This window comes from Chlorocebus sabaeus, chromosome 22, assembly GCF_047675955.1.
Source record: "Chlorocebus sabaeus isolate Y175 chromosome 22, mChlSab1.0.hap1, whole genome shotgun sequence".
Taxonomy (NCBI): domain Eukaryota; kingdom Metazoa; phylum Chordata; class Mammalia; order Primates; family Cercopithecidae; genus Chlorocebus; species Chlorocebus sabaeus.
The window spans coordinates 45,009,221-45,031,013 of NC_132925.1; the positions used below are offsets into that span (position 1 = coordinate 45,009,221).

General features: G+C 42.9%; 1 pseudogene; it reads left to right on the plus strand.

Moving 5' to 3' along the window:
- The first annotated feature begins 10,341 nt into the window (after positions 1 to 10,341).
- LOC119626031 (U6 spliceosomal RNA) lies at positions 10,342 to 10,403 on the plus strand (annotated as a pseudogene).
- The last annotated feature ends 11,390 nt before the right edge of the window (positions 10,404 to 21,793 follow it).

The following is a 21,793-nucleotide window of genomic DNA, read 5'->3' on the forward strand; positions in this document are numbered from 1 at the left end:
TGCAATATAATGCAGAAATGATTTTTTTCTTTCTTGTTTTTACTGTCTTAATATGATTGGAATTAAACAGCATGTGAGAGTTCTGGACTCATCAAAGTATGTCAAAACTACCCTGTTATATGTAGCAATTCAACACAGAGAAAGAGGGTTCGTTTTCCCTCCATTACTATCTTTTAACTTGCCAATATTTGGCTTAAATATTTATTTAAAACCCACATGCCAAGTGCTACAAATGGCACCACAAAAGGAGTAAAACAGATACAGGGTTGCACTGAAGCCCATCAGCTGTGCAATAACTATGGTTTGGAGGACACAGGAAGATATGGGGAAAAGGTCAAAACAGGCAGAGACACAATAATTAAGCATTGGGGTTAACGCTGTTTTACCTTTTCTTTCTTACTTGATTTTTCACGAAGGCAACCATTTTACGCTTCCTGAAGAAAAGTATGTGGCTATGTAAGAACCCAGTGTTAGGGTTCAAAGAAGATTAAGACATGTTCTAAGTTCATGAGAAGCTGTAAACTAATGGAGGAAGCCGGGCACAGTGGCTCATGCCTGTAATCACAGCACCTTGGGAGGTGGGAGGATCGCTTGAGTCCAGGAGCCGGAGGCCGGCCTGGGCAACATAGTGAGACTCCATCTCTACAAAAAATCAAAAAATTAGCTGGGCATGGTGGCACCTGTAGTCCCAGCTATTTGGGAGGCTGAGGTGGGAGGATCACTTGGGCCTGGAAGGTTGAGGCTGCAATGAGCTATGATCACACCATTGCACTCCAGCCTGGGCATACAGAGTGAGACACTGTCTTAAGAAAAATTTTTAAAATGAAATAAAATAAATAATGGAGGAGGCAGATAAAAGGTGAGACAATTTCAGCATTATGTGCTGTGATCACATAGAAGGATATCAGGGGTGCTTTGGGTTCCCACACTGATGTAGCCTACAGATTGGTGTAGCTTTCTGATACCAAAATAATACTTTTCCACCAGGTTTATACATCTAAAAATCTACACATGAAATTCTTTACAAAGATCAAACATTATGCAGGACTTTCACATTGAAAGAAGCATTTATCTCCTGATCATTAAAAAAGTGTAAGCTTTGAGGCAAGTCCTTTCCAACACACACACATCTTGTAATGATTGCAGAATAATCTCCACCCTCCATGAACAAAATATAAGCAAGTAAGGTTGAAGAGCAATGCAAGTTGAAAATCAGGTGAAAATGATATGCAGCAGTGGTAGTGAATGATATGACAGTGATAAAATAGATAACTTTCTGGTAGGAGAAGACCATTTTACCTTTTCTTTCACTAGTTGATATTTCCTAAAGGTAACCATTTTGCACTTTCTCAAAGAAAATTAGGCAGCTACATAAGCTTCATTTTTCCCTTATAATAAAAAGGGGGTGGTTGTAGGGTGGGGCATACAAGACAGCGCATAAAATAGCTGATTTGGGGTTTCGTTTTGTTTGTAAGAAAATAAGTTGCGCTAACCATCTAGCCTCAGGGCACACATCATCTGAGTCTGCCTGTGCCCACCCCTAAACTTCCTGCACAGAGGACACCCAAATAACTGATATCCCAAGGGAGAGCCCCAAGTAGGCAAAGACTGTTCATATTTGGGGCATTTTGTTTAAAAAGCCAGGGAAGTGTGCAGTATATTAACAAAGTTTCCATCTTTTTTTTTTTTTTTTTTAAGACAGAGTTTCTCTCTTGTTGCCCAGGCTGGAATGCAATGGCGCTATCCCGGCTCACTGCAACCTTCACCTCCCAGGTTCAAGCAATTCTCCTGCCTCAACCTCCCGTGTAGCTGGGATTACAGGCATGTGCCACTATGCCTGGCTGATTTTGTATTTTTTGATAGAGATGGGGTTTCTCCATGTTGGTCAGGCTGGTCTCGAACTCCTGACCTCAGGTGATCCTCCCTCCTCGGCCTCCTAAAGTGCTGGGATTACAGGTGTGAGCCACCACACCCAGCCTCTTAATGTTTTGATGTTAACAAGATTAACGTTAATTAATCCTGGAAGCTCCATTTATCCAAAATACTACATTCCCCAAAATGCCAGATAGGAGAGCTATTATAGAAAAGAAAAATAAAGTATTTGAATACAAATTAATTGCCATAAAACCTTTATTATATATACCTATGGCACAGACTGTTGTAAGAAACTGTGTTACCATCAGTCTTTAAAAATCACATAAGTTGTGTTCTAGAACCTCGGAAAAGGAAGATAATGGCATCAAAATCTGAATACATAGTAACAGTAAATATATTGAAAGCATACACAAAGTATGGGTTTAATGTTAATTCAGATGTTTAATGTTTACTTTATAGCTACTGCATGTTAAGAGAAACAAGAACAGATATAATCCCCAGTGGGCTGTGATTTTTCCTACAGACTTTGTCTTCTGTCATAGCAGGCTTGTTTTTGGAGGAACCAAAAGTCTCTTACGCCACAGATACATATTTTGATCTCATTTCTGACTTATTTCCTGGCAGAAAGGAGAGAATAATATCACAAAGGCAAAGACATTGGAACTTGAGATCACCTCTTGAATAATTTTTTTAAAAAGATAAGATGGCCAGGTGGAGTGGCTCACACCTGTAGTCCCAGCACTTCAGGAGGCCAAGGCAGGAGCATCACTTGAGCCCAGGAGTTCAAGATTAGCCTGGGCAACATAGGGAGACCCCCAACTCTACAATAAATACAAAAAATTAGCTGGGTGTGGTGGTGCATGCCTGTGGTCCCAGCTACTTGGTGGGCTGAGGTGGGAGGGTTGCCTGAGCCTGGGCAGTCAAGGCTGCAGTGAGCTATGATCACCATTGCACTCCAGCCTAGGTGACAGAGTAAGACTCTATCTCAAAAAATAAATAAGTAAATAGATAATGTTACTAGGGTGAGAATGAGCCCTCCTTTCGATTGCTCAATCGTAGTTTTTGAATACCTAGTATGTGTCAGGCAATGAGCTGAGTGTCAGGGATATTCAGTCCATTGAGAAATCCGTACATCTGTGTTTTTATTCATCATACAAATTGTTATCGAATATCTGGTACTATACCAAATACCAGAAATACTATGGTAAATGAAATACTCTTCTAGCCCAGAAGCTTACAACCATCAGTTAGTGGAGTAAAACAGGTGAATAAGCTGCTTCACTGCAGGGTGATACATTCTTATGTAGAGATGAGCACCGGACGCTGGAGGAGGACACTGGAGGAGGACCTATGCAGCCTGGGGCTGGGACAGCTTCCCCAATGTGACATTTTAGCTGAGACATGAAAGGGGGTGGTACTGGTGGAGTCCTGAGCAGAGGAAGGAGATGGCATGTGCAGAGTCCTAGTGCCAAAGAGAGCTCAGTGTGTTCAGGGACCTGTGAGTCGTTCCGAATGAATGCATGCAGGAAGTGGTAAAAAAGAAAAAAAAACTTGATACTGCAGTGGAAAGCCCCGGCAAGCTCCAGAGTGCCTTGTGGACTTAGTTGAGGCATCTGACCTTCCTTTATCCCAAGAACAGGCTTTCCCAAAATGTGGCTGGATGATAAGAAGATCTTAGATAGTACACAGAATACAGTTTTTTATTTTCGTAGTTAATGGAGTGAACATGCATAGAAAAATATATATATATATTTCATATACCCAACACATGGCTTATCTTATATTATTGCTTAGGATGAGATTGAGTGACAAAAGTAATTCAACTGACAGACAGAATACTACCTAGATTATAGTTGGTACATGAATAACCATGAATGACTGATGTTTGGGCAAAAATGCCTGAGGCTGACAGATTGCCGTGGAAAGCTTTTATGTAGGGAAGTCGCATAAGAATACTTATAGGTTAGAAAGAACACTGGTTGTGGAGAATAGATAAGGACAGTATTTGCCAAACTTCTGGTTAAGTCGCATGAGTGGATTCTGAAATCAAATTTAAAGTTGTGCTGGGTGCAGTTGTGCACACCTGCAATCCCAGCTACTGGGAAAGCTGAGATGGGAAGATTACTTGAGCCCAGGAGTTCAAGAGTGGGAGGGTTTGCAGTGGAGAAATCACATGATGACAGCCTGGGCAACACAGTGAGACCCCGTCTCAAAAAAAAATTTTTTTTAATTTTCTTAAAGTTGTAACTGGCAGGGTTTTTTTCAGTAAAACATAATAGGATACAATAAATAGTATCAGACAGCTCCACATACAATCAGATGGCACCACACATAACAATACTTTTAATTTTACATATGCACCTATAAGCATGTATGCATGTGTATAAGTGTTACTAGGTTACAGCACAAAATATTTTTCTTACTGTGTGGGTCAAAGTCAAAGAAAGTTTAAAACTCACTGGAAACAGACCAATTAGGAGTCTGTTGCAGTATTTTGTTCATTCAATTAGTGTTTATTGAGTATATATTATGTAACAGGTGCTATTCTAGGCACTGAGAATATGGCTGGTGAACAAAATTGATAATGTGCCCGATCTCACAACATTTACACTTTGGTGAGGAGAGGATACAATGAGCAAGTAACCAAATAAGTTCCTAAGACAACTTAAGAGAAGTCAAGTTCTTTAAAAAGCAATAAATCCGAGGGAGAAATGTAGGCTCCATACAGGCTAGTCTCTTCTTTTTTCTTTTCTTTTCTTTTCTTTTCTTTTTTTCTTTTTTTTTTTTTTTTCATTGCCTTGTTCCAAGCATGGAGAATAGGAATAGTGCTTGGAACATAATAGCTACTCAGTAAGTATTCATTGAATGAATGAATGAATGAATCATTCAATGAAGGATGCTGTTGACTTGGGTAGTTACGATAGAAATTAAGAGAAGTAGATGGGTTCAAGATATATTTAAGAGGTAAAATAAATGGGGTTTAGTGAGAAAAGTAGGATTTGGGGGTTAAGAGATAAAAATGAGATGAATCGTTTCTCTACAACCTACTCTAAAGATAGTAACCAGAGTGATCATGTGATTTCTCCACTGCAAACCCTCCCACAGCTTCCTATTGTACTCAGAGTAAAGCCCAGGCTCCTTACAATGGCCAAGAATGCTGCCCATGAACTGGACTTGGGTACCTCACTAACCTCATCACTAAAAATCTTCCTCTTTCTCTCTCTGTTCCAGCCACACTGGCCACCTTGCTATTCCCCAGACCCCCAGTTAAGACTCTGGTCAAGGCATTTGCACTCACTGCCCCCTCTTGAAATGCTCTTCTCCCAAATATTCACATAGCATAGACCTCTCTTTCTTCAAGTGTCGCCTTCTTGGAGAGGTCTGTTCTCACCAGCTAATATTACAACTCATGTACCATGATATGCATTCTTCTGCCTGCTCAATTTTTCCCCATAGCACTTATTGTGAGATGTGTGTATGGGGTGTGTGTATGTGTGTGTGTGTGTGCAGCACTCTAACATACTATTATAGTCAATTATCCTCATTGTCTGTCTCCCACAGGAATGTCACTATCCATGAGCCTAAAGCAGTTTGGCACGTTATAGGTGCTCCATCAATATTTGTTGAAAAAACAAATAAAGACAACTCTCAGTTTTCTGGTTTGAGCAACCGGGTGACTGTGGCTCATTGAGGCAGGAAACACAGAAGGATACAGGGTCTGATGGGAAGTGACAAGTTCCTTTTTGGACGTGCTGAGTCCGTGTCTTGTGAGACCAGTGTCGAGGTGGGAATTCCCTTTAGGCAGTTGAATATATGGGTCTGGTCCTCCAGAGAGCCACAGATATAAACTTGAGGGATCACTGGCTTATAGATGGCATTTGAATGGATGAGACAGCAAGAAAATGTATACAGAGATGAAGAGAAGACCTTGGAGAAACAGCAGGAGCTGAAAAACAGCAATAGTAGAAGAGCCCACAAAGGAAAGAGAGCAAGAGATGGAGTTAGGATGAAAAGCAGTTGTGGAAATTCATGGGAGAGTAGTTTTAAGAAGGGAGGTATATTTAATATCTATTCCTGTGTAAAACTTATTCCAGCCTCATAACTATATATAATTATTATGTATCAATTAAAAATACATTTTAACACCAAGCATGGTGGCTCACGCCTGTAATCCCAGCACTTTGGGAGGCTGAGGCGGGAGGATCACTTGAGGTCAGGAGTTCAAGACTAGCCTGACCAACATGGTGAAATCCCATCTTTACTAAAAATACAAAAATTAGCCAGGCATGGTGGTGGGCACCTGTAATCCCAGCTACTCAGGAGACTGAGGCAAGAGAATCGCTTTAACCTGGGAGGTGGAGGTTGCAGTGAGCCAAGATCGTGCCACTGCACTCCAGCCTAGGTGACAGAGCAAGACTGTCTCAAAAAAATAAATTTAAAATAATTAACCCAAAATTTAGTGGCTGAAAGCAAAACACATTTATTGTCTCACTGTCTGATAAAACACATTCTGTCTCTCTACACTGTCACACAGAACACTGCTAACACCAGGTGTACAGGGTTTTTTCCACACTGAAAATTCTCTGACACCAGTTGGGTGTCCTACAGTTCAATTCTGACACTATCTACCTGGAGTTTGGGTCAGATCCCACAAGTTAAGGGCTCATTCCCACAAGACTGCTCCCACCAAAGATGCCATTCTCAAGTCCAGGCCTCTTGTGCTTCTGATCCACCCACTGTAAGTTGGGGTGCAATCATCTCCTCATGTGCAATAATTTTCTAAAATGGGGCACAGTACTCAAAAAAACACTCTATTTACATTTATGGTTTATCATAAAGGGTACTGCTAAAGCAAACTAAAATGGCCTGAGAAAGATTCCATACTTCTATATTTGAGTCCTTGTGGATGAACTGTAACCTAGCTTAATAGTCAGACAAAATTGAAAACCTAACTTAGGAGTGGCCGGCCGTGGTGGCTCACGCCTGTAATCTCAGAACTTTAGGAGGCTGAGGTGGGCGGATCACTTGAGGTCAGGAGTTTGAGACAAGCCTGGCCAATATGGTGAAACCCCATCTCTACTAAAAATACAAAAATTAGCCGGGCGTGGTGGCACACACCTGTAGTCCCAGCTTCTCAGGAGGCTGAGGCAGAAGAATTGCTTGAACCTGGGAGGCGGAGGTTGCAATGAGCCCAGATTGCTCCATTTTACTCTAGTGTGGGTGTCGTAGTGAGACTCTGTCTCAAAAAAAAAAAAGAAAAAAGAAAAAAAGAAAACCTAATTTAGGAGTATGTGCCTGTTACAATAACTGAGTCTTGGCCAATCCCAGCAGCCATACTTCATTCATAGATAGCTAAGTGTTCAAACTGTGTTCCAATAAGGCAGACGCCAACCTGTAATCAATCCAGCTGTTTCTGTACCTCACTGCCGATTTCTGTATGTCATATCCTTTGTTTTTGTTTGTTTTGTCTATAAGTCTTCTTCCACCATGTGGCTGCACTGGAGTCTCTGTGAATCTGCTGTGATTCTGGGGGCTGCCTGATTCATGAATCGTTCATTGCTCAATTAAACTCCTTTAAATTTAATTTGGCTGAAGTTTTTGTTTTGTTTTGTTTTTGAGACAGAGTCTCATTCTGCAGCCCAGGCTGGAGTGCAGTGGCACAATCTTAGCTCACTACATGAAGTTTGGTTTGTTGTTGTTGTTGTTGTTTTAATCAGAACAGATGAACAGCCAGATGAAGGGATGCATGGGGTATAGTCTGGAAGGATCCCAAGAATAGGAGCTCTGTCCTTGTGGAGTTGGGGTTCACCACCCTCCTGTCATCCTACTATTATTGTTGTGCAAGAGTTTTCAAAGAGCTTAATCTCTAGCCCCTTCCAGGAGGTCTGTTGGTAGGCCTGAAAGTTCTAACCTTATAATCACTTTGTCTTTCTGCTGACCAGCCCCATCCTGAGGCTATCTAGGGGCAAGTTACCTCATTAATGTAAACTCAGATGTGACCAAAAATGTTTCATTATGAATAACAAAAGAAACTCATGAAATTCCAAGGGCTTTAGGAGCTCTGTCCCAAGAACCAGAGACCAAGACCAAATACATTTCTTGTTACACCACACACTATTTCTGTGGGTACAGGGTCCTGTGCTACCTAACTGGGTCCTCTGTTTTAGGGTCTCTTACAAGGATGTAATCAAAGTGTCACTCAAGGCTGTGGCCTTATCTGCAGGCTTCTCTAGATAGTGATCCTCTTCCAAACTGTTGGCAAACTGTTTCAATTGTTGACAGGATTCAGTTTTCTAAGGACTATTGGACTGAGGGCCTCAGATCTTTCTCATGGGGATCTCTGTACAGGGCACTGCACAACATGGGAGCTTGCTTCATTCACCAGAGCAAACCTGAAAGAAGAATCCAAGAAAGAGTGTAAGCGAGTCTTCTATAACCTCATCTTGGAAGTGCTATGTCATTCCATCTCACTTTTGTCTTATTCTAGTCATTAGAAGCAAGATACTAGGCTCAGCCCACACAAAAGGAAGGGATTAAGAAAGGGAGTGAATACCAGGAGCCGCTTTCGAAACAGCCTCCTACAGAGGATGCATCGGTAGTGTTAAAAGTCATAGAGTGGTCAAGCGTCCAGGACACTTGGCAGCAAGGAGCAGCGTTTGTTATTTTAGAGAGAGCTGGCTTAGCAGAGTGTGGAGGCAAAGCCAGATGATGAAGGTCTGAAGAGTGAATCAGAATGGAAGAAGTAGAGGTGGCAAGCACAGACAATTCTTTGAAGAGGCTTAGCTATAAAGGGAAGGATAGTGACAGGGTGGCTGCAGGAAGGAATGGAGTCAAAGTCGATGGTGTTTTATTATTATGATTATTATTTGAAAGAGATTTAAATGCATTTAAAAGTTATTGGGGGCTGGGTGTGGTTGCTCATGCCTCCCAGCAGTTTGGGAGGCCAAGGAAGGAGGCTCACTTGTGGCCATGAGTTTGAGACCTGCCTGGGCAACTTAGCAAGAACGCTGTCTCTACAAAGATTTAAAAAATTAGCCAGGTATAGTGGTGCACACCGGTAGTCCCAGCTACTCGGGAGGTTGAGGTGGGAGGATCACTTGAGCCCGGGAGGTGGAGGATGCAGTGAGCCAAGATTGTGCCACTGCACTGCAGCCCACGAGACAGAGTGAGACCCTATCTCTAAAGAAAATAGTAAAAATAAAAATAAATAAGTTATTGGATAAGTATGTATAGAAAAAAGAGATTAAAGAAAGAAACTGGATCTCTTCCTTACACTGTATACAAAAAGTAACTCAAGATGGATTAAAGACTTAAATGTAAGACCTAACACCATAAAAACCCCAGAAGAAAACCTAGGCAATACCACTCAGGACACAGGCATGGGCAAGGACTTCATGACTAAAACACCAAAAGCAATGGCAACAAAAGCCAAAATAGACAAATGGGATCTAATTAAACTAAAGAGCTTCTGCACAGCAAAAGAAACTACCATCAGAGCGAACAGGCAACCTACAGAATGGGAGAAAATTTTTGCAATCTATCCATCTGACAAAGGGCTAATATCCAGAATCTACAAAGAACTTAAACAAATTTACAAGAAAAAAACAACCCCATCGAAAAGTGGGCAAAGGATATGAACAGACACTTCTCAAAAGAAGACATTTATGCAGCCAACAGACACATGAAAAAATGCTCATCATCACTGGCCATCAGAGAAATGCAAATCAAAATCACAATGAGATACCATCTCACACCAGTTAGAATGGCGATCGTTAAAAAGATAGGAAACAACAGATGCTGGAGAAGATGTGGAGAATTAGGAATGCTTTTACACTGTTGGTGGGAGTGTAAATTAGTTCAACCATTGTGGAAGACAGTGTGGTGATTCCTCAAGGATCTAGAACTAGAAATACCATTTGACCCAGCAATCCCATTACTGGGCATATGCCCAAAGGATTATAAATCATTCTGTGATAAAGACACATGCCCACGTATGTTTACTGTGGCACTATTCATAATAACAAAGACTTGGAACCAACCCAAATGTCCATCAGTGATAGACTGGATTAAGAAAATGTGGTACATATACACCATGGAATACTATGCAGTCATAAAAAAGGATGAGTTCATGTCTTTGCAGGGACATGGATGAAGCTGGAAACCATCATTCTAAGCAAACTATCACAAGGACAGAAAACCAAACACCACATGTTCTCACTCATAGGTGGGTGTTGAACAATGAGAACACATGGACACAGGGTGGGGAACATTACACACCAGGGCGTGTTGGGGGGTGGGGGGCTGGGGGAGAGATAGCATTAGAAGAAATACCTAATGTAGATGACAAGTTGATGCGTGCAGCAAACCAACATGGCACATGTATACCTATGTAACAAACCTGCACACTTGTACCCTAGAATTTAAGGTAGAATAATTTTTAAAAAGATTTTTAAAAGGCAGTAGAGTGTGCGCTTCAGCAGCACATATACTAAAATTGGAACGGTACAGAAAAGATTAGCATAGCCCCTACTGGGCCCATCTGGGTGTGGTGGCTCATACTTGTAATCCCAGCACCTTGGAAGGCTCAGGAGGGAGGATCACTTGAGTTCAGGAGTTCGAGACCAGCCTGGCAACATAGTGGGACCCCATTTCCACAAAACAAGAAAAAATTAGTGGGGCATGGTGATGTGAGCCTATAGTTCCAGCTGCTTGAGAGGCTGAGGTGGGAGGATGGCTTGAGCCCAAGAGGTCATACTGTAGTAAGCTATGATCACACCAGCTTAGGTGACAGGGTGAAACCTTGTCTCAAAAAAAAAAGGTATATGGGGCGGTCGTAGGCCTGAAGAAAGGGGCTCCAAGCACAATAGAAGTATTAGGCAAAGGGGCAGAAGAGAGGACAAGGGTAGATGGAGGTCAATCTGTGGAAGCAATGACAGGAAATCAATAGACGCTTTTATTTCCTCTGTAAACCACGAGATCACCTGCTGAGAGGAAGCGGGAAGGTGCTGTGGTAGGAGGTCAGAAGAGTTTGGAGAAGGTTTGAGATGGCTGCATTCAAAGGGGAAAATAAAGAGATTAAGAGCAGCTTGAGGACTCTGAGATTAGACCCATAAGGAGCAGCTTGTTATGTCACTTTCTCTAGCAGCATCCAGCAGCTCAGGTGGAATGTGGGAAGGCCAACAAATAACAGCAATGAGCTCAAAGTTTCCTAAGGTCAGCACTGCAAAGAATATGGGTCAAGGAAATCAATGGCGCTGGCAAAAGGGACAGACCTGTGGTCTAGCCAGAGAGGAGAGAAATCCCATTCAGAGTGCGGGAGCGGATGGGGCTAACGGGGGATAATAAAAGGGCCAAACCCTCAATACAACTGAAAACCAGGCACAGTGAGCAAAACGGAATAAGAGAGCTGAAAGTTAGATAATTGGGGTCAGAGATAGAGATGAATCGCTTGGGTGGGGTGATCAGGGATGGAGAAGACCAGTAGTGAGTCCAGGAGAGAGATGATGTGGGCCTAAAAAACTACCCTTTATTAAGCCCCTACTTGTCCAGGCTTAACATGCTAAAAGCTTTACCTGTATAATCTCATGTAATACAACTCTCAAAGGTAAGGCTTGTATCAGCATTTTACAGAAGAGGAAAGAGGCCAAAAGAAACTACATACTTGGCTGGGCACAGTGGCTCACGTCTGTAATTCCAGCACTTTGGGAGGCCAAGGTAGGCAGATTACTTGAGGTCAGGAGTTAGCCTGGCCAACATGGTGAAATTCCGTCTCTACTAAAAATACAAAAATTAGCTGGGCATGGTGGCACATGCCTGTAATCCCAGCTGCCTTTTAAACAGAACCCTTTCTTTTTTTGAGATGAAGTTTCACTCTGTTGCCCAGGCTGGTGTAGAGTAACACAATCTTGGCTCACTGCAACCTCCATCTCCTGGGTTCAAGCAATTCTCCTGTCTCAGCCTCCTGAGTAGCTGGGATTATAGGCACCCACCACCAAGCCCAGCTAATTTTTTTAGTTTTAGTAGAGATGGGGGTTTCACCATGTTGGCCAGGCTGATCTTAAACTCCTGACCTCAAGTGATCCACCTGCCTTGGCTTGCCAAAGTGCTGAGATTATGGCACACCCAGCCAGAACTCTTTTTCTTCTTCTTGTTCTTCTTTTTTTTTTTTTTTTTTTCCTTTTTGAGACAGAGCTCCGCTCTTGTTGCCCAGGCTGGAGTGCAACGGCGTGACCTCGGCTCACTGCAACCTCTGTCTCCTGGGTTCAAGCAATTCTCTTGCCTCAACCTACAGAGTAGCTGGGATTACAGGCGCCTGCCACCACACCCGGCTAATTTTTGTACTTTTAGTAGAGATAGGGTTTCACCATATTGGCCAGGCTTGTCTCAAACTCCTGACCTCAGGTGATCCACCTGCCTTGGCCTCCCAAAGTTCTGGGATTACAGGCGTGAGCCACCGCGCCTGGCCACAGGGCTCTTACCTTTCTAAATAATTCTCCAATCTGTCTTGTGGTTTCAGCTTTAACACACCTGCCTTAGTTTAGGCTCTGAGTGGCAGTATCACCTAGCACAGCACAGTGCTTCTCAAACTGGCTGCTTCAGTTATCTGTAAGGCATATTGAAACACAAATTACTAGGCCCCACCCCAATCTGAGAACCTCAGAATATCTGATTCAGTAGGTCTTGGATAGGATCTGATAATGTGCATTTCTGTCAAATTTCCAGGCATTGCTGATGCTGCTGGTTGCTGGTTGAGACCCAGCGGCCTAGAGGTTGATTTCAAATGTTACCGAGGCCTCTTACTTACTATATGACCTTCGGCAACTTATGTAGTTTCTTTTTTACTTATTTTATTTTATTTTTTGAGACAGAGTCTCACTCTGTCACCTAGGCTGGAGTGCAGCGGCACTATCTGGCCCACTGCAACCTCCAACTCCCGGGTTTAAGCAATTCTCCCTGCCTCACCCTCCCAGGTAGCTGGGATTAGAAGCGCCCACCACCACACCTGGCTATTTTTTGTATTTTTAGTAGAGACAAGGTTTCGCCATGTTGGCTTGTCTTGAACTCCTGACCTCAGGTGATCTGCCCGCCTTGGCCTTCCAAAGTGTTGGGATTACAGGCGTGAGCCACTGCTCCTGGCCCCAACTTACATGTTTTTAATTGCTTATGCTTTGAGTGTCATATCTAAGAAATTATTACCTAATCCGAGGTCAAAAAGATCTACACTGATGTTTTCTTCCAAGAGTTTTATGATTTTAGCTCTTTTTTTTTTTTTTTTTGAGACAGAGTTTCGCTCTGTCACCCAGGCTGCGGTGTAGTGGCGTGATCCTTGCTCACTGCAAGCTCTACCTCCCAGGTTCACACCATTCTCCTGCCTCAGCCTCCCTAGTAGCTGGGACTACAGGCGCCTGCCACCATGCCCGGCTAATTTTTTGTATTTTCAGTAGAGACGGGGTTTCACCGTGTTAGCCAGGACGGTCTCGATCTCCTGACCTCATGATCCACCTGCCTCAGCCTCCCGAAGTGCTGGGATAACAGGCGTGAGCCACCGCACCCAGCCAATTTTGGCTCTTACATTTAGGAAGTTGATGATTTTGAGTTAATTTTTGTATATGGTGATAGGTCAGATAATTCTTATGATTCCATGAGATGAATATTGCAGACTACAAGGCACATTGTAAGCACTCAGGGACTGGCATCTAGTATCATTATTGTATGATTTGTTTAAAGAAATCGCCAATGTATGATAACCATTGAATAAACTGCAGAGAAAGATCAATCTTACTTCTTCACGGTCATGTCTTCTTTGGGGGAAAAAAACATAATATGATCACCTAATTTGATTGTCCAACTTGCTCATCATCCTTGGTAACTTCTAGTTATTTCCAAAAGGAGGAAGACTTGCCACAGGTAGAGAATTCAAAGCAGAGGTTGGTCACAAAGGCAGGCCTGGCACCATCCTGGGGATGCTCTGGCAGAAGCATAAAGCCTCCCAGGGTGACTGCATAAGAGGAAAAAACGTGTATTTTGGCATGGGTATTTTTCATGAAACATTATAGTTTCATCTTTATGTTTCTATGTCCATGTGCATAAATATTTATTCACATAAGTTTTATGCAGAATTAATTTACTTCTAGGGATTTACCCAGGACCCAAGTGCTACAATTAAGTCATCACCCCAGCTATCCAAATATACCACATTTATTCTCTGGATCTTCCATATTCTCAGTGGTTCCATTCAAGTCTTCTCTTGGGAAGTCTTGCACAAGAGAAACACTAAAATATCAGTGTTTTTAATTGGGTGTGGAGACTGCTTTGCCCCATTGTATATTTGGCAATGTCTGGAGGTATTTTTGGTTGTTACATCTGAAGGGGCATTATTGGCATCTAGTGGGTGGAGACCAGAGATGCTGCTAAACATCCTACAATGCACAGAATACTCCCCATACAAAAAATTATCCAGCCCAAAATGTCAATAGTGCCAAGGCTGAGAAACCCTGACTAGCTATATGTGAGTTGTCTATGCTTACACTTTGAGCTAAGGCAGCAAACTGTGATGGCTCTGGAATCAGAGAGACTGGGCTCAAATCCCAGTGCTGTCACTTAGCGCCCCTGTGACCCGGAGCAAGTTCCTCCACCTTTCTGAGCCTTAGTTTCATCTACTAATCACTCTAATATCTATCCATGTGTGTATAAAATAATATAATATACATAATAATCGTCTAACATATTTTAAATCATCTTATGTGTAAACACATACACACACACATATGTGTGTGTGTATTATATGCTGCCCAATGACTAGTACATATTAAATACTCAATAAGCTGACATTAATATAGGTGATAACAATATTATATTTAAGAAAAACTCTTAGGGCCAGGCATGGTGGCTCACACCTGAAATCCCAGCACTTTGGGAGGTCAAGGCAGGAGAACTGCTTGAGCTCAGGAGTTCAAGACCAATTTGGGCAAAATAGTGAGACCCTGTCTCCACTAAAAATAAAAAATATTGGCCAGGCATAGTGGCTAATGCCTGTAATCCCAGCTCTTTGGGAGGCCGAGGCGGGCGGATCATGAGGTCAGGAGATCGAGACCATCCTGGCTAACATGATGAAACCCCATCTCTACTAAAAATACAGAAAAATTAGCCGGACGTGGTGGCGGGCACCTGTAGTCCCAGCTACTCGGGAGGCTGAGGCAGGAGAATGGCGTGAATCCAGGAGGCGGAGCTTGCGGTGAGCAGAGATCGCACCACTGCACTCCAGCCTGGGTGACAGAGCCAGACTCTGTCTCAAAAAAAAAAAAAAAAAAAAAAATATATATATATATATATTTGCCGGGTATGGTGGCACAAGCCTTCAGTCCCAGCTACTTGGAAGGTGGGAGGATTGCTGGGGCCAGGGAGATCGAGGCTTTAGTGAGCTATGATTGCACGACTGCACTTCAGCCTGGGCAACAGAGCAAGACCCTGTCTCAAATAAATAATCCCTTAGTTGTTTTTTTTTTTTTTTTAAGTCGGGATTATTGGCTGGGCACAGTGGCTCATGCTTGTAATCCCAACACTTTGGGAGGCAAAGGCGGGCAGATCCCTTGAGGTCAGGAGTTCAATACCAGGCTGGCCAAAGTGGCAAACCCCGTCTGTACTAAAAATACAAAAATTATCAGGGCATAGTGGTGCATGCCTGTAATCCCAGCTACTTGGGAGGCTGAGGTATGAGAATCGCTTGAACCTGGGAGGCAGTGGTTGCAGTGAGCCGAGATCATGCCACTGCACTCCAGCCTGGGCGAGAGGGCAAGACTCTATCTCAAAAAAAATAAATAAAATAAAAAATAAAAAAAGTCAGGTTTATTGAAGTATAATTTACACAAAATATAATTTATCCTTTTACAGCATACATTCAATGAGTTTTGGCAGATACCATTCTATAACCACCACCATAATCAAGATATCAAAGTTTCATCACCCCACACAATTCTCTCATACACCTTTGTAGAAAATTATCATCCACACCCAGCCACAGACAACCACTAATCTGCTTTCTGCCCCTATAGTTTTTTGCCTTTTTCAAAATATTGTGTAAATGAAATATAGCCTTTTATGTCTGGCTTCTTTCATTCACATGATACTTTTGAGACTCATCCAAGTTGTTGCATGTATCAGTAGCTTTGTTCCTTTTCATTTGAGTAGTATTCCATTGTTTAGAGGTACTGCAATTTGTTTATCAAGTTACTAGTTGAGTTGATGTACTTCTGGGTTATTCATCCGACAGGGGTAGGATTTCTGGATCCTATGCTAACTGTATGTTTAACTTTGTAAGAAATTGCCAAGCGCCTTTCCCAAAGTAACTATCATTTTGCAAATTGATCCAAATCCTCGTCAGCACTTGGTGCTGTCTGGTTTTTTGTTTGTTTGTTTGTTTATTTTGTACTTTAATTCTGGCCACTCTAGAAGGCAGATAGTGGTATCTTGTTGTGTTTTAAATTTGCATTATCCCTAATTACTAGCAATGTTAAGCTCTTTCATCTTTATTTCATTTTGTAAAATACAGGACGTTTTGGATGCTTTAAATCTCAAAAACTATATTAGGTCGAAATAAACATGTTCATGCTGATAAGAATTAAATGCATGCCTTCTCTCCACCCCAGCATCTCCAAAGTGACTGCTTCCCTACTTCCCATAAGAAAAGAAATGTCTGGTTTTGTGTACTCTCTAGCAACCCAAGCTGTAGCCAATCTGCGTCATCCTCACTGTGTAATTAGAGGCTGGAGGTGCCCACGTGTCTCATTTTAGGATCCTGTGGGCTACATTTGGCCCAGATTAGGTTATACTTTAGGCATTTCACTGCATATCTCTTCTTTTTCCTCTCAATGTTCCATTTCTCAGAATGTTTGTTCTTCAGAGAACAAACAGATCTGGGCTGGCATGAAGAGTCTCATTCTCTGAGGACAGTGGGGTGAAAAGGACCTCTGTCAGGCACGATCTCAAAAGCAGAAAAGAAAAGAACTCAAAACCCACCAGCCCTCGATGGCTCAGAGTCTTGGACTCAAACCCAGCAAGAGTGTACTGCTTCACTTACTAAAATCGTCTGTCCACAAAAATCCTGTTTATTTCACAAGTGGGCACTGGCCCTGCCCACGTCGTCCACGTTTTCCTCTCCCTTCTTCTCACACAGAACCTACCACCACCACCACTTTCCCTTGCTTCCTAGTTATGATTGCCAGATAAAATGCAGGATGTCCAGTTAAAATTGAATTTCAGATCAACAATAAATTTTTTTTGGTATAAGTACACCTTGTACAATATTTGGAGGCTACCTCCACTGCCAATGTGGAGGGAGCTAGTTTATTTTTATTAAGGAAGTCATGCACTTATTTGTTGAAAGAGACAAGAACCTGTTTGACTTCTTTTGGATCTATGCGTGGTTGTTTTCAGAGGCAACTGCTTACTTTCCCCACTGCAATATTGGTCATGAGACTTCAGAAGCACGAAGAAACAGAGCTAGATGACAGTGACCTACCTTTCAGGAACAATCCCTATTAAAAAAAAAAAAAAAAAAAGCAAAAAAGCAAAGCTCTTTCTGGGCTGGCTTTGTATAATCAGATGAAAAACTGACTACCGGTCGGGCGCAGTGGCTCACGCCTGTAATTCCAGCACTTTGGTAGGCCAAGGTGGGTGGATCACCTGAGGTCAGGAGTTCGAGACCAGCCTGACCAACATGGTGAAACCCTGTCTCTACTAAAAATACAAAATTAGCTGGGTGTGGTGGAGCATGCCTGTAATCCCAGCTACTCAGGAGACTGAGGCAGGAGAATTGCATGAACCCAGGAGGTGGAGGTTGCAGTGAGCTGAGATTGTGCCACTGCACTCCAGACTAACGACAGAGCGAGACTCCATCTCAAAAATAAGTAAATAAAATACAAATAAATAAAAGGGCCACTTCAGCTCATTTCTGCCCAGAGCTTTGGAAGGCTAAGGTGGGAGGATCACTTGAGGCCAGGAGTTTGAAACCAGTCTAGGCAACATAGCAAGACCACACCCCCGCCCCCACCCGCGGTCATCTCTACGAAAATTAAATTAAATTTAAATTTAAAAACTCATTTCTGGAGTCAGTTTGATATAAATTCATTCATTTAATTGCAATAGTTTTGGGTTGCTGCACTGGATACCAAACCTGCTAAGGTCCGCTTCCCCTACAGGTAAGGGCAACAAGCAAATTGGAACGCTCTGGCCCCACATGTAAGTTTCACAGGAAAAAAAAATGCAAAACATAAGTAAATGTAAACAGAACAAACAATACTTTTAAACAGAAGAGGAGAAATTTATTGAATGCCTCCTATGTGCAATGTTTCCTGTGTGCATTATCTCCACGTATCTAATTTTTGCTAACGTGTTTCTGAGTTGTGTGTTATTAGACTCTGAGTACAATAATTTTCCCAATGCTAGTGGGTAGCTTGGACTTGAATTAAGGTCAGTCTGATTCTGAAACCAGGGGTTTCCTTCCTAATCTGCACAAGTCCTATAGCACCATCATCCAGGTAAAGGAAAGAGATGCTTCCCAGTAAAAATTCTCAGGGCCATGTGGGAACTATCTCATCAAGTCATCCCCATAGTCCAAGGCCTGTGATTCCCACAACCAAGCAGAACCCACCTGGACAGCTCTGACAGTGATGCAAAGGAGAGGCTGAAGGTGCCATGGCCATGGATTGTCTGAGGCAGCCCTGGGGCTTGAGTGAAGGGTCAGGACTAGAGGCGGGTAATCGTCTCCTTCCAATGTCATCATCTTCTCTGGAAATGATCTGAAATACAGAGCAGACATGAGAAGCAACTACAAAAATGGAGGCATCCAAAAGTCATTGACACAGAGGGGAGTAAAATCATCTTGTAATTGCCAGAGGCCAGAGCAGCAAATAGATCAGGAATCAGGCAGGCTTAGAAATCCAATCTCATTTCTAGTCGCCAAAGCACCATGACCTGACTGTGACTCCAAGGTAACGTCTGGGCCAGCCACGTTCAGGGACTGGGACCTGCGTCCTCAGATGTGAACACCAACAACAGCAAGAGCTAACATTTTACATAGAACTTTCTAGGTGCCAGGCTCTGTCTGAAAACTGTATATCCATGAACTCATCTACTCTTTACAACAGCCATTTGAGATTAGTACTCTTATTATCCCCCTTTTATAAATGAGAAAACTGGGGCAAGGAGAGATTAAGTAACTTGCCCAAGATCCCACAGTGGGTAGGTGGCAGAGCTGGGATTCAAGTGGGGCGGTCTGTGCTCTTAGCCATCAGGCCATGCTGCTCCGTGCTCTTTGCACTGGTCCAGGAGCAGTGCTAATGAGGTCTGAAGGAAGGATTAAAATGATGAGTTGGGGCCGGGTGTGCTGGTTCATGCCCGTAATCCCAGCACTTTGGGAGGCTGAGGCGGGTGGATCACCTGAGGTCAGGAGTTTGAGACCACCCTGGCCAACATGGCAAAACCCCGTCTCTACTAAAAATACAAAAGATTAGCTGGGCGTGGTGGCATGCACACCTGCAATCCCAGCTTCTTGGGAGGCTGAGGCAGGAGAATCACTAGAACCCAGGAGGCGGAGATTCAGTGAGCCAAGATCGCACCACTGTACTCCAGCTTGGGCAACAAAGTGAGACTCTGTCTCAAAAAAAAAAAAAAAAAAGGAAGAAGAAGAAGAACAAATAATGAGTTGGGATCAGCTTACCAAAGAGGGCCATGGATAAAGGAGGGGTGGCACTGGGGTAGCCACTGAAGGGAATCGGATTATGCAATATCAGGGGAGCATAAGGAGGAGGAAAGGGATCCACAGTATCCAGCGCTGCAGGGACAGGAGAGCCTGAGAAATGGTCATTGCAATGGGCAATCAGAAGCTTATGTTGAAGATATGGGTTACTCTATAACGATACAGATTTGGCTGCTGTAATAAAGACCAAATTAACAGTGTGCAGTGTATCTTCCTCACACAACAGCCCAGCATAAATAGTTAGTTCAGGGCTAATATGGAAGTGCCACGTTGATGGGGACACATACTCCTTATATCTCGTTGCTCTACTATCTTCAGCACACGAGGTTTCTATTTCAGGTCAAAAATGACTGTCCCTGACGTCCCTCTGCATTCTAGCCAGGGTGCAGGTGAAAAGCTAAAGTGAATAGCATGTCCCGTTTCTTTTCAGAGGACATCCCAGAAGTTACATACATGGCAACACTCAGCTGCAAGGAAAACTTGAAAATGCAATCTTTAACTAGGCAGTCTGGTATGCAGCTAAAAATAATGGGTTCTATTTCTAAAAGAAGATGACAGATGTTGGGACATAACTCTCTGTCATAAAGGTCATTGGTCACCTTTGGAGTTACAGTTTTGTGTGAACCTATAAAATTAGCAGGGAGACGATGGAGTGAATAGAGGGGAAGAAGTACCATCTGAGAAGGCTGGTGTTGCTGGAAATAGAGAAACTCAGGATAGCTTGAGAAGTAACAGAATAGAGAGTTTGTACAAGAGAAGCAGGGAAGCAGGTTTGTTTGTGGAGAGCAGGAGAAACCAAGAGGTGATGCTGGAGAGGTGAGGACAGTTGTTGGGGCAAGGTTCCAATGATATTGGGGTGAGAAGGGATTGAGGTTCAGTTGGAGAAGTTAGCCTTGGGCACTTCTTTTTTTCTTTGGGATAGGGTCTTACTCTGTCACCAACGCTGGGGTGCAGTGGCACGTTCATGGCTCACTGCAGACTCAAACCCCTAGGCTCAAGGGATCCTCCTGCCTCAACCTCCCAAGTAGCCAGGACTACAGGCATGTGCTACAATGCCCAGCTAATTTTTTCATTTTTTTGTAAAGACGGGGGTCCACTATGTTGCATAGTCTGGTCTTGAACTCCCAGCCTCAAGTGATGCTCCTGCCTCAGCCTCCCAAAGTGCTGAGATTATAGGCATGACCTTGCTTGGTCAGCCTTAGGCATCGCTTTCTTGAAACAAGAGAGAAGGCAATGAGTAAAGATACAAAGACATTTTTATGTAAAGAGTAGGAAAGCTGGCAGGTGCAGAGGTTGAGGCCACAGTGAGCTTTGATTGCACCACTGCACTCCAGCGTGGGTGACAAAGTAAGACCTGTCTCAAAAAAAAAAAAAAAGTAGGAAAGTTGAAGAAACCTGGATTCAGGTGTCCTCAATCCCTGCCATGCAGGTGAGATCATCTCCCTCCGTAAACTGTGTTTCCAAATGTGAAGGCTGCTGAGAACTTATGAAATCTAAGAATGAGGCTCCATCTGCCTCACTAGCATCTGATCGCCTAGGGGCACCCTGCCTCCCAGGAGGAGGTTAATGAATATGCAATATCTCCCTCCTACAGACTTAGAACACCTGACAAAGCTGCCTCTAACCTGGGAAACCAAAGAGACACTGTGGGCACAGACTTGGCCCTCAATAAATATTTGTTATGTGAATGATTGCATGAATGAATGAACCAACACATTTCCTACTCCATGATTTTGGATAGTTGCACATGTTTAGAACATTAAGATTTCTCTTAAGCAGTACAATTCCCTGCAGGCTGACATTCATTTCAACTGATTCCGTTTCCAAACCCGCTTCCTTCTTCTCTAAAACATGAGAATTATGTGTTCCCTGGAATTTCTGAGATGTGGATTTTACTAGGCAATGTCTGGACCTTCTGTTTTGAGTTGTCAGAAGAGCTTGTAGGGATCCACTCAAGCTAAATGTTGACTTCCTCCAGTTTAAAAAAAAATAATATCACCAATAGGTTGGTTTTCTTTTCTTCTCTTTAAAAGGAAAATATTCATTCATGGAAGTCTTTTGTGTTTTGTTTCCAAATGCCATAATGTCACATCATTTCAGATGCCAAGCAAGCCATGAGAGGACTCAAGAATCCAGATATTTCAGACCAAGGAAACAAAACAA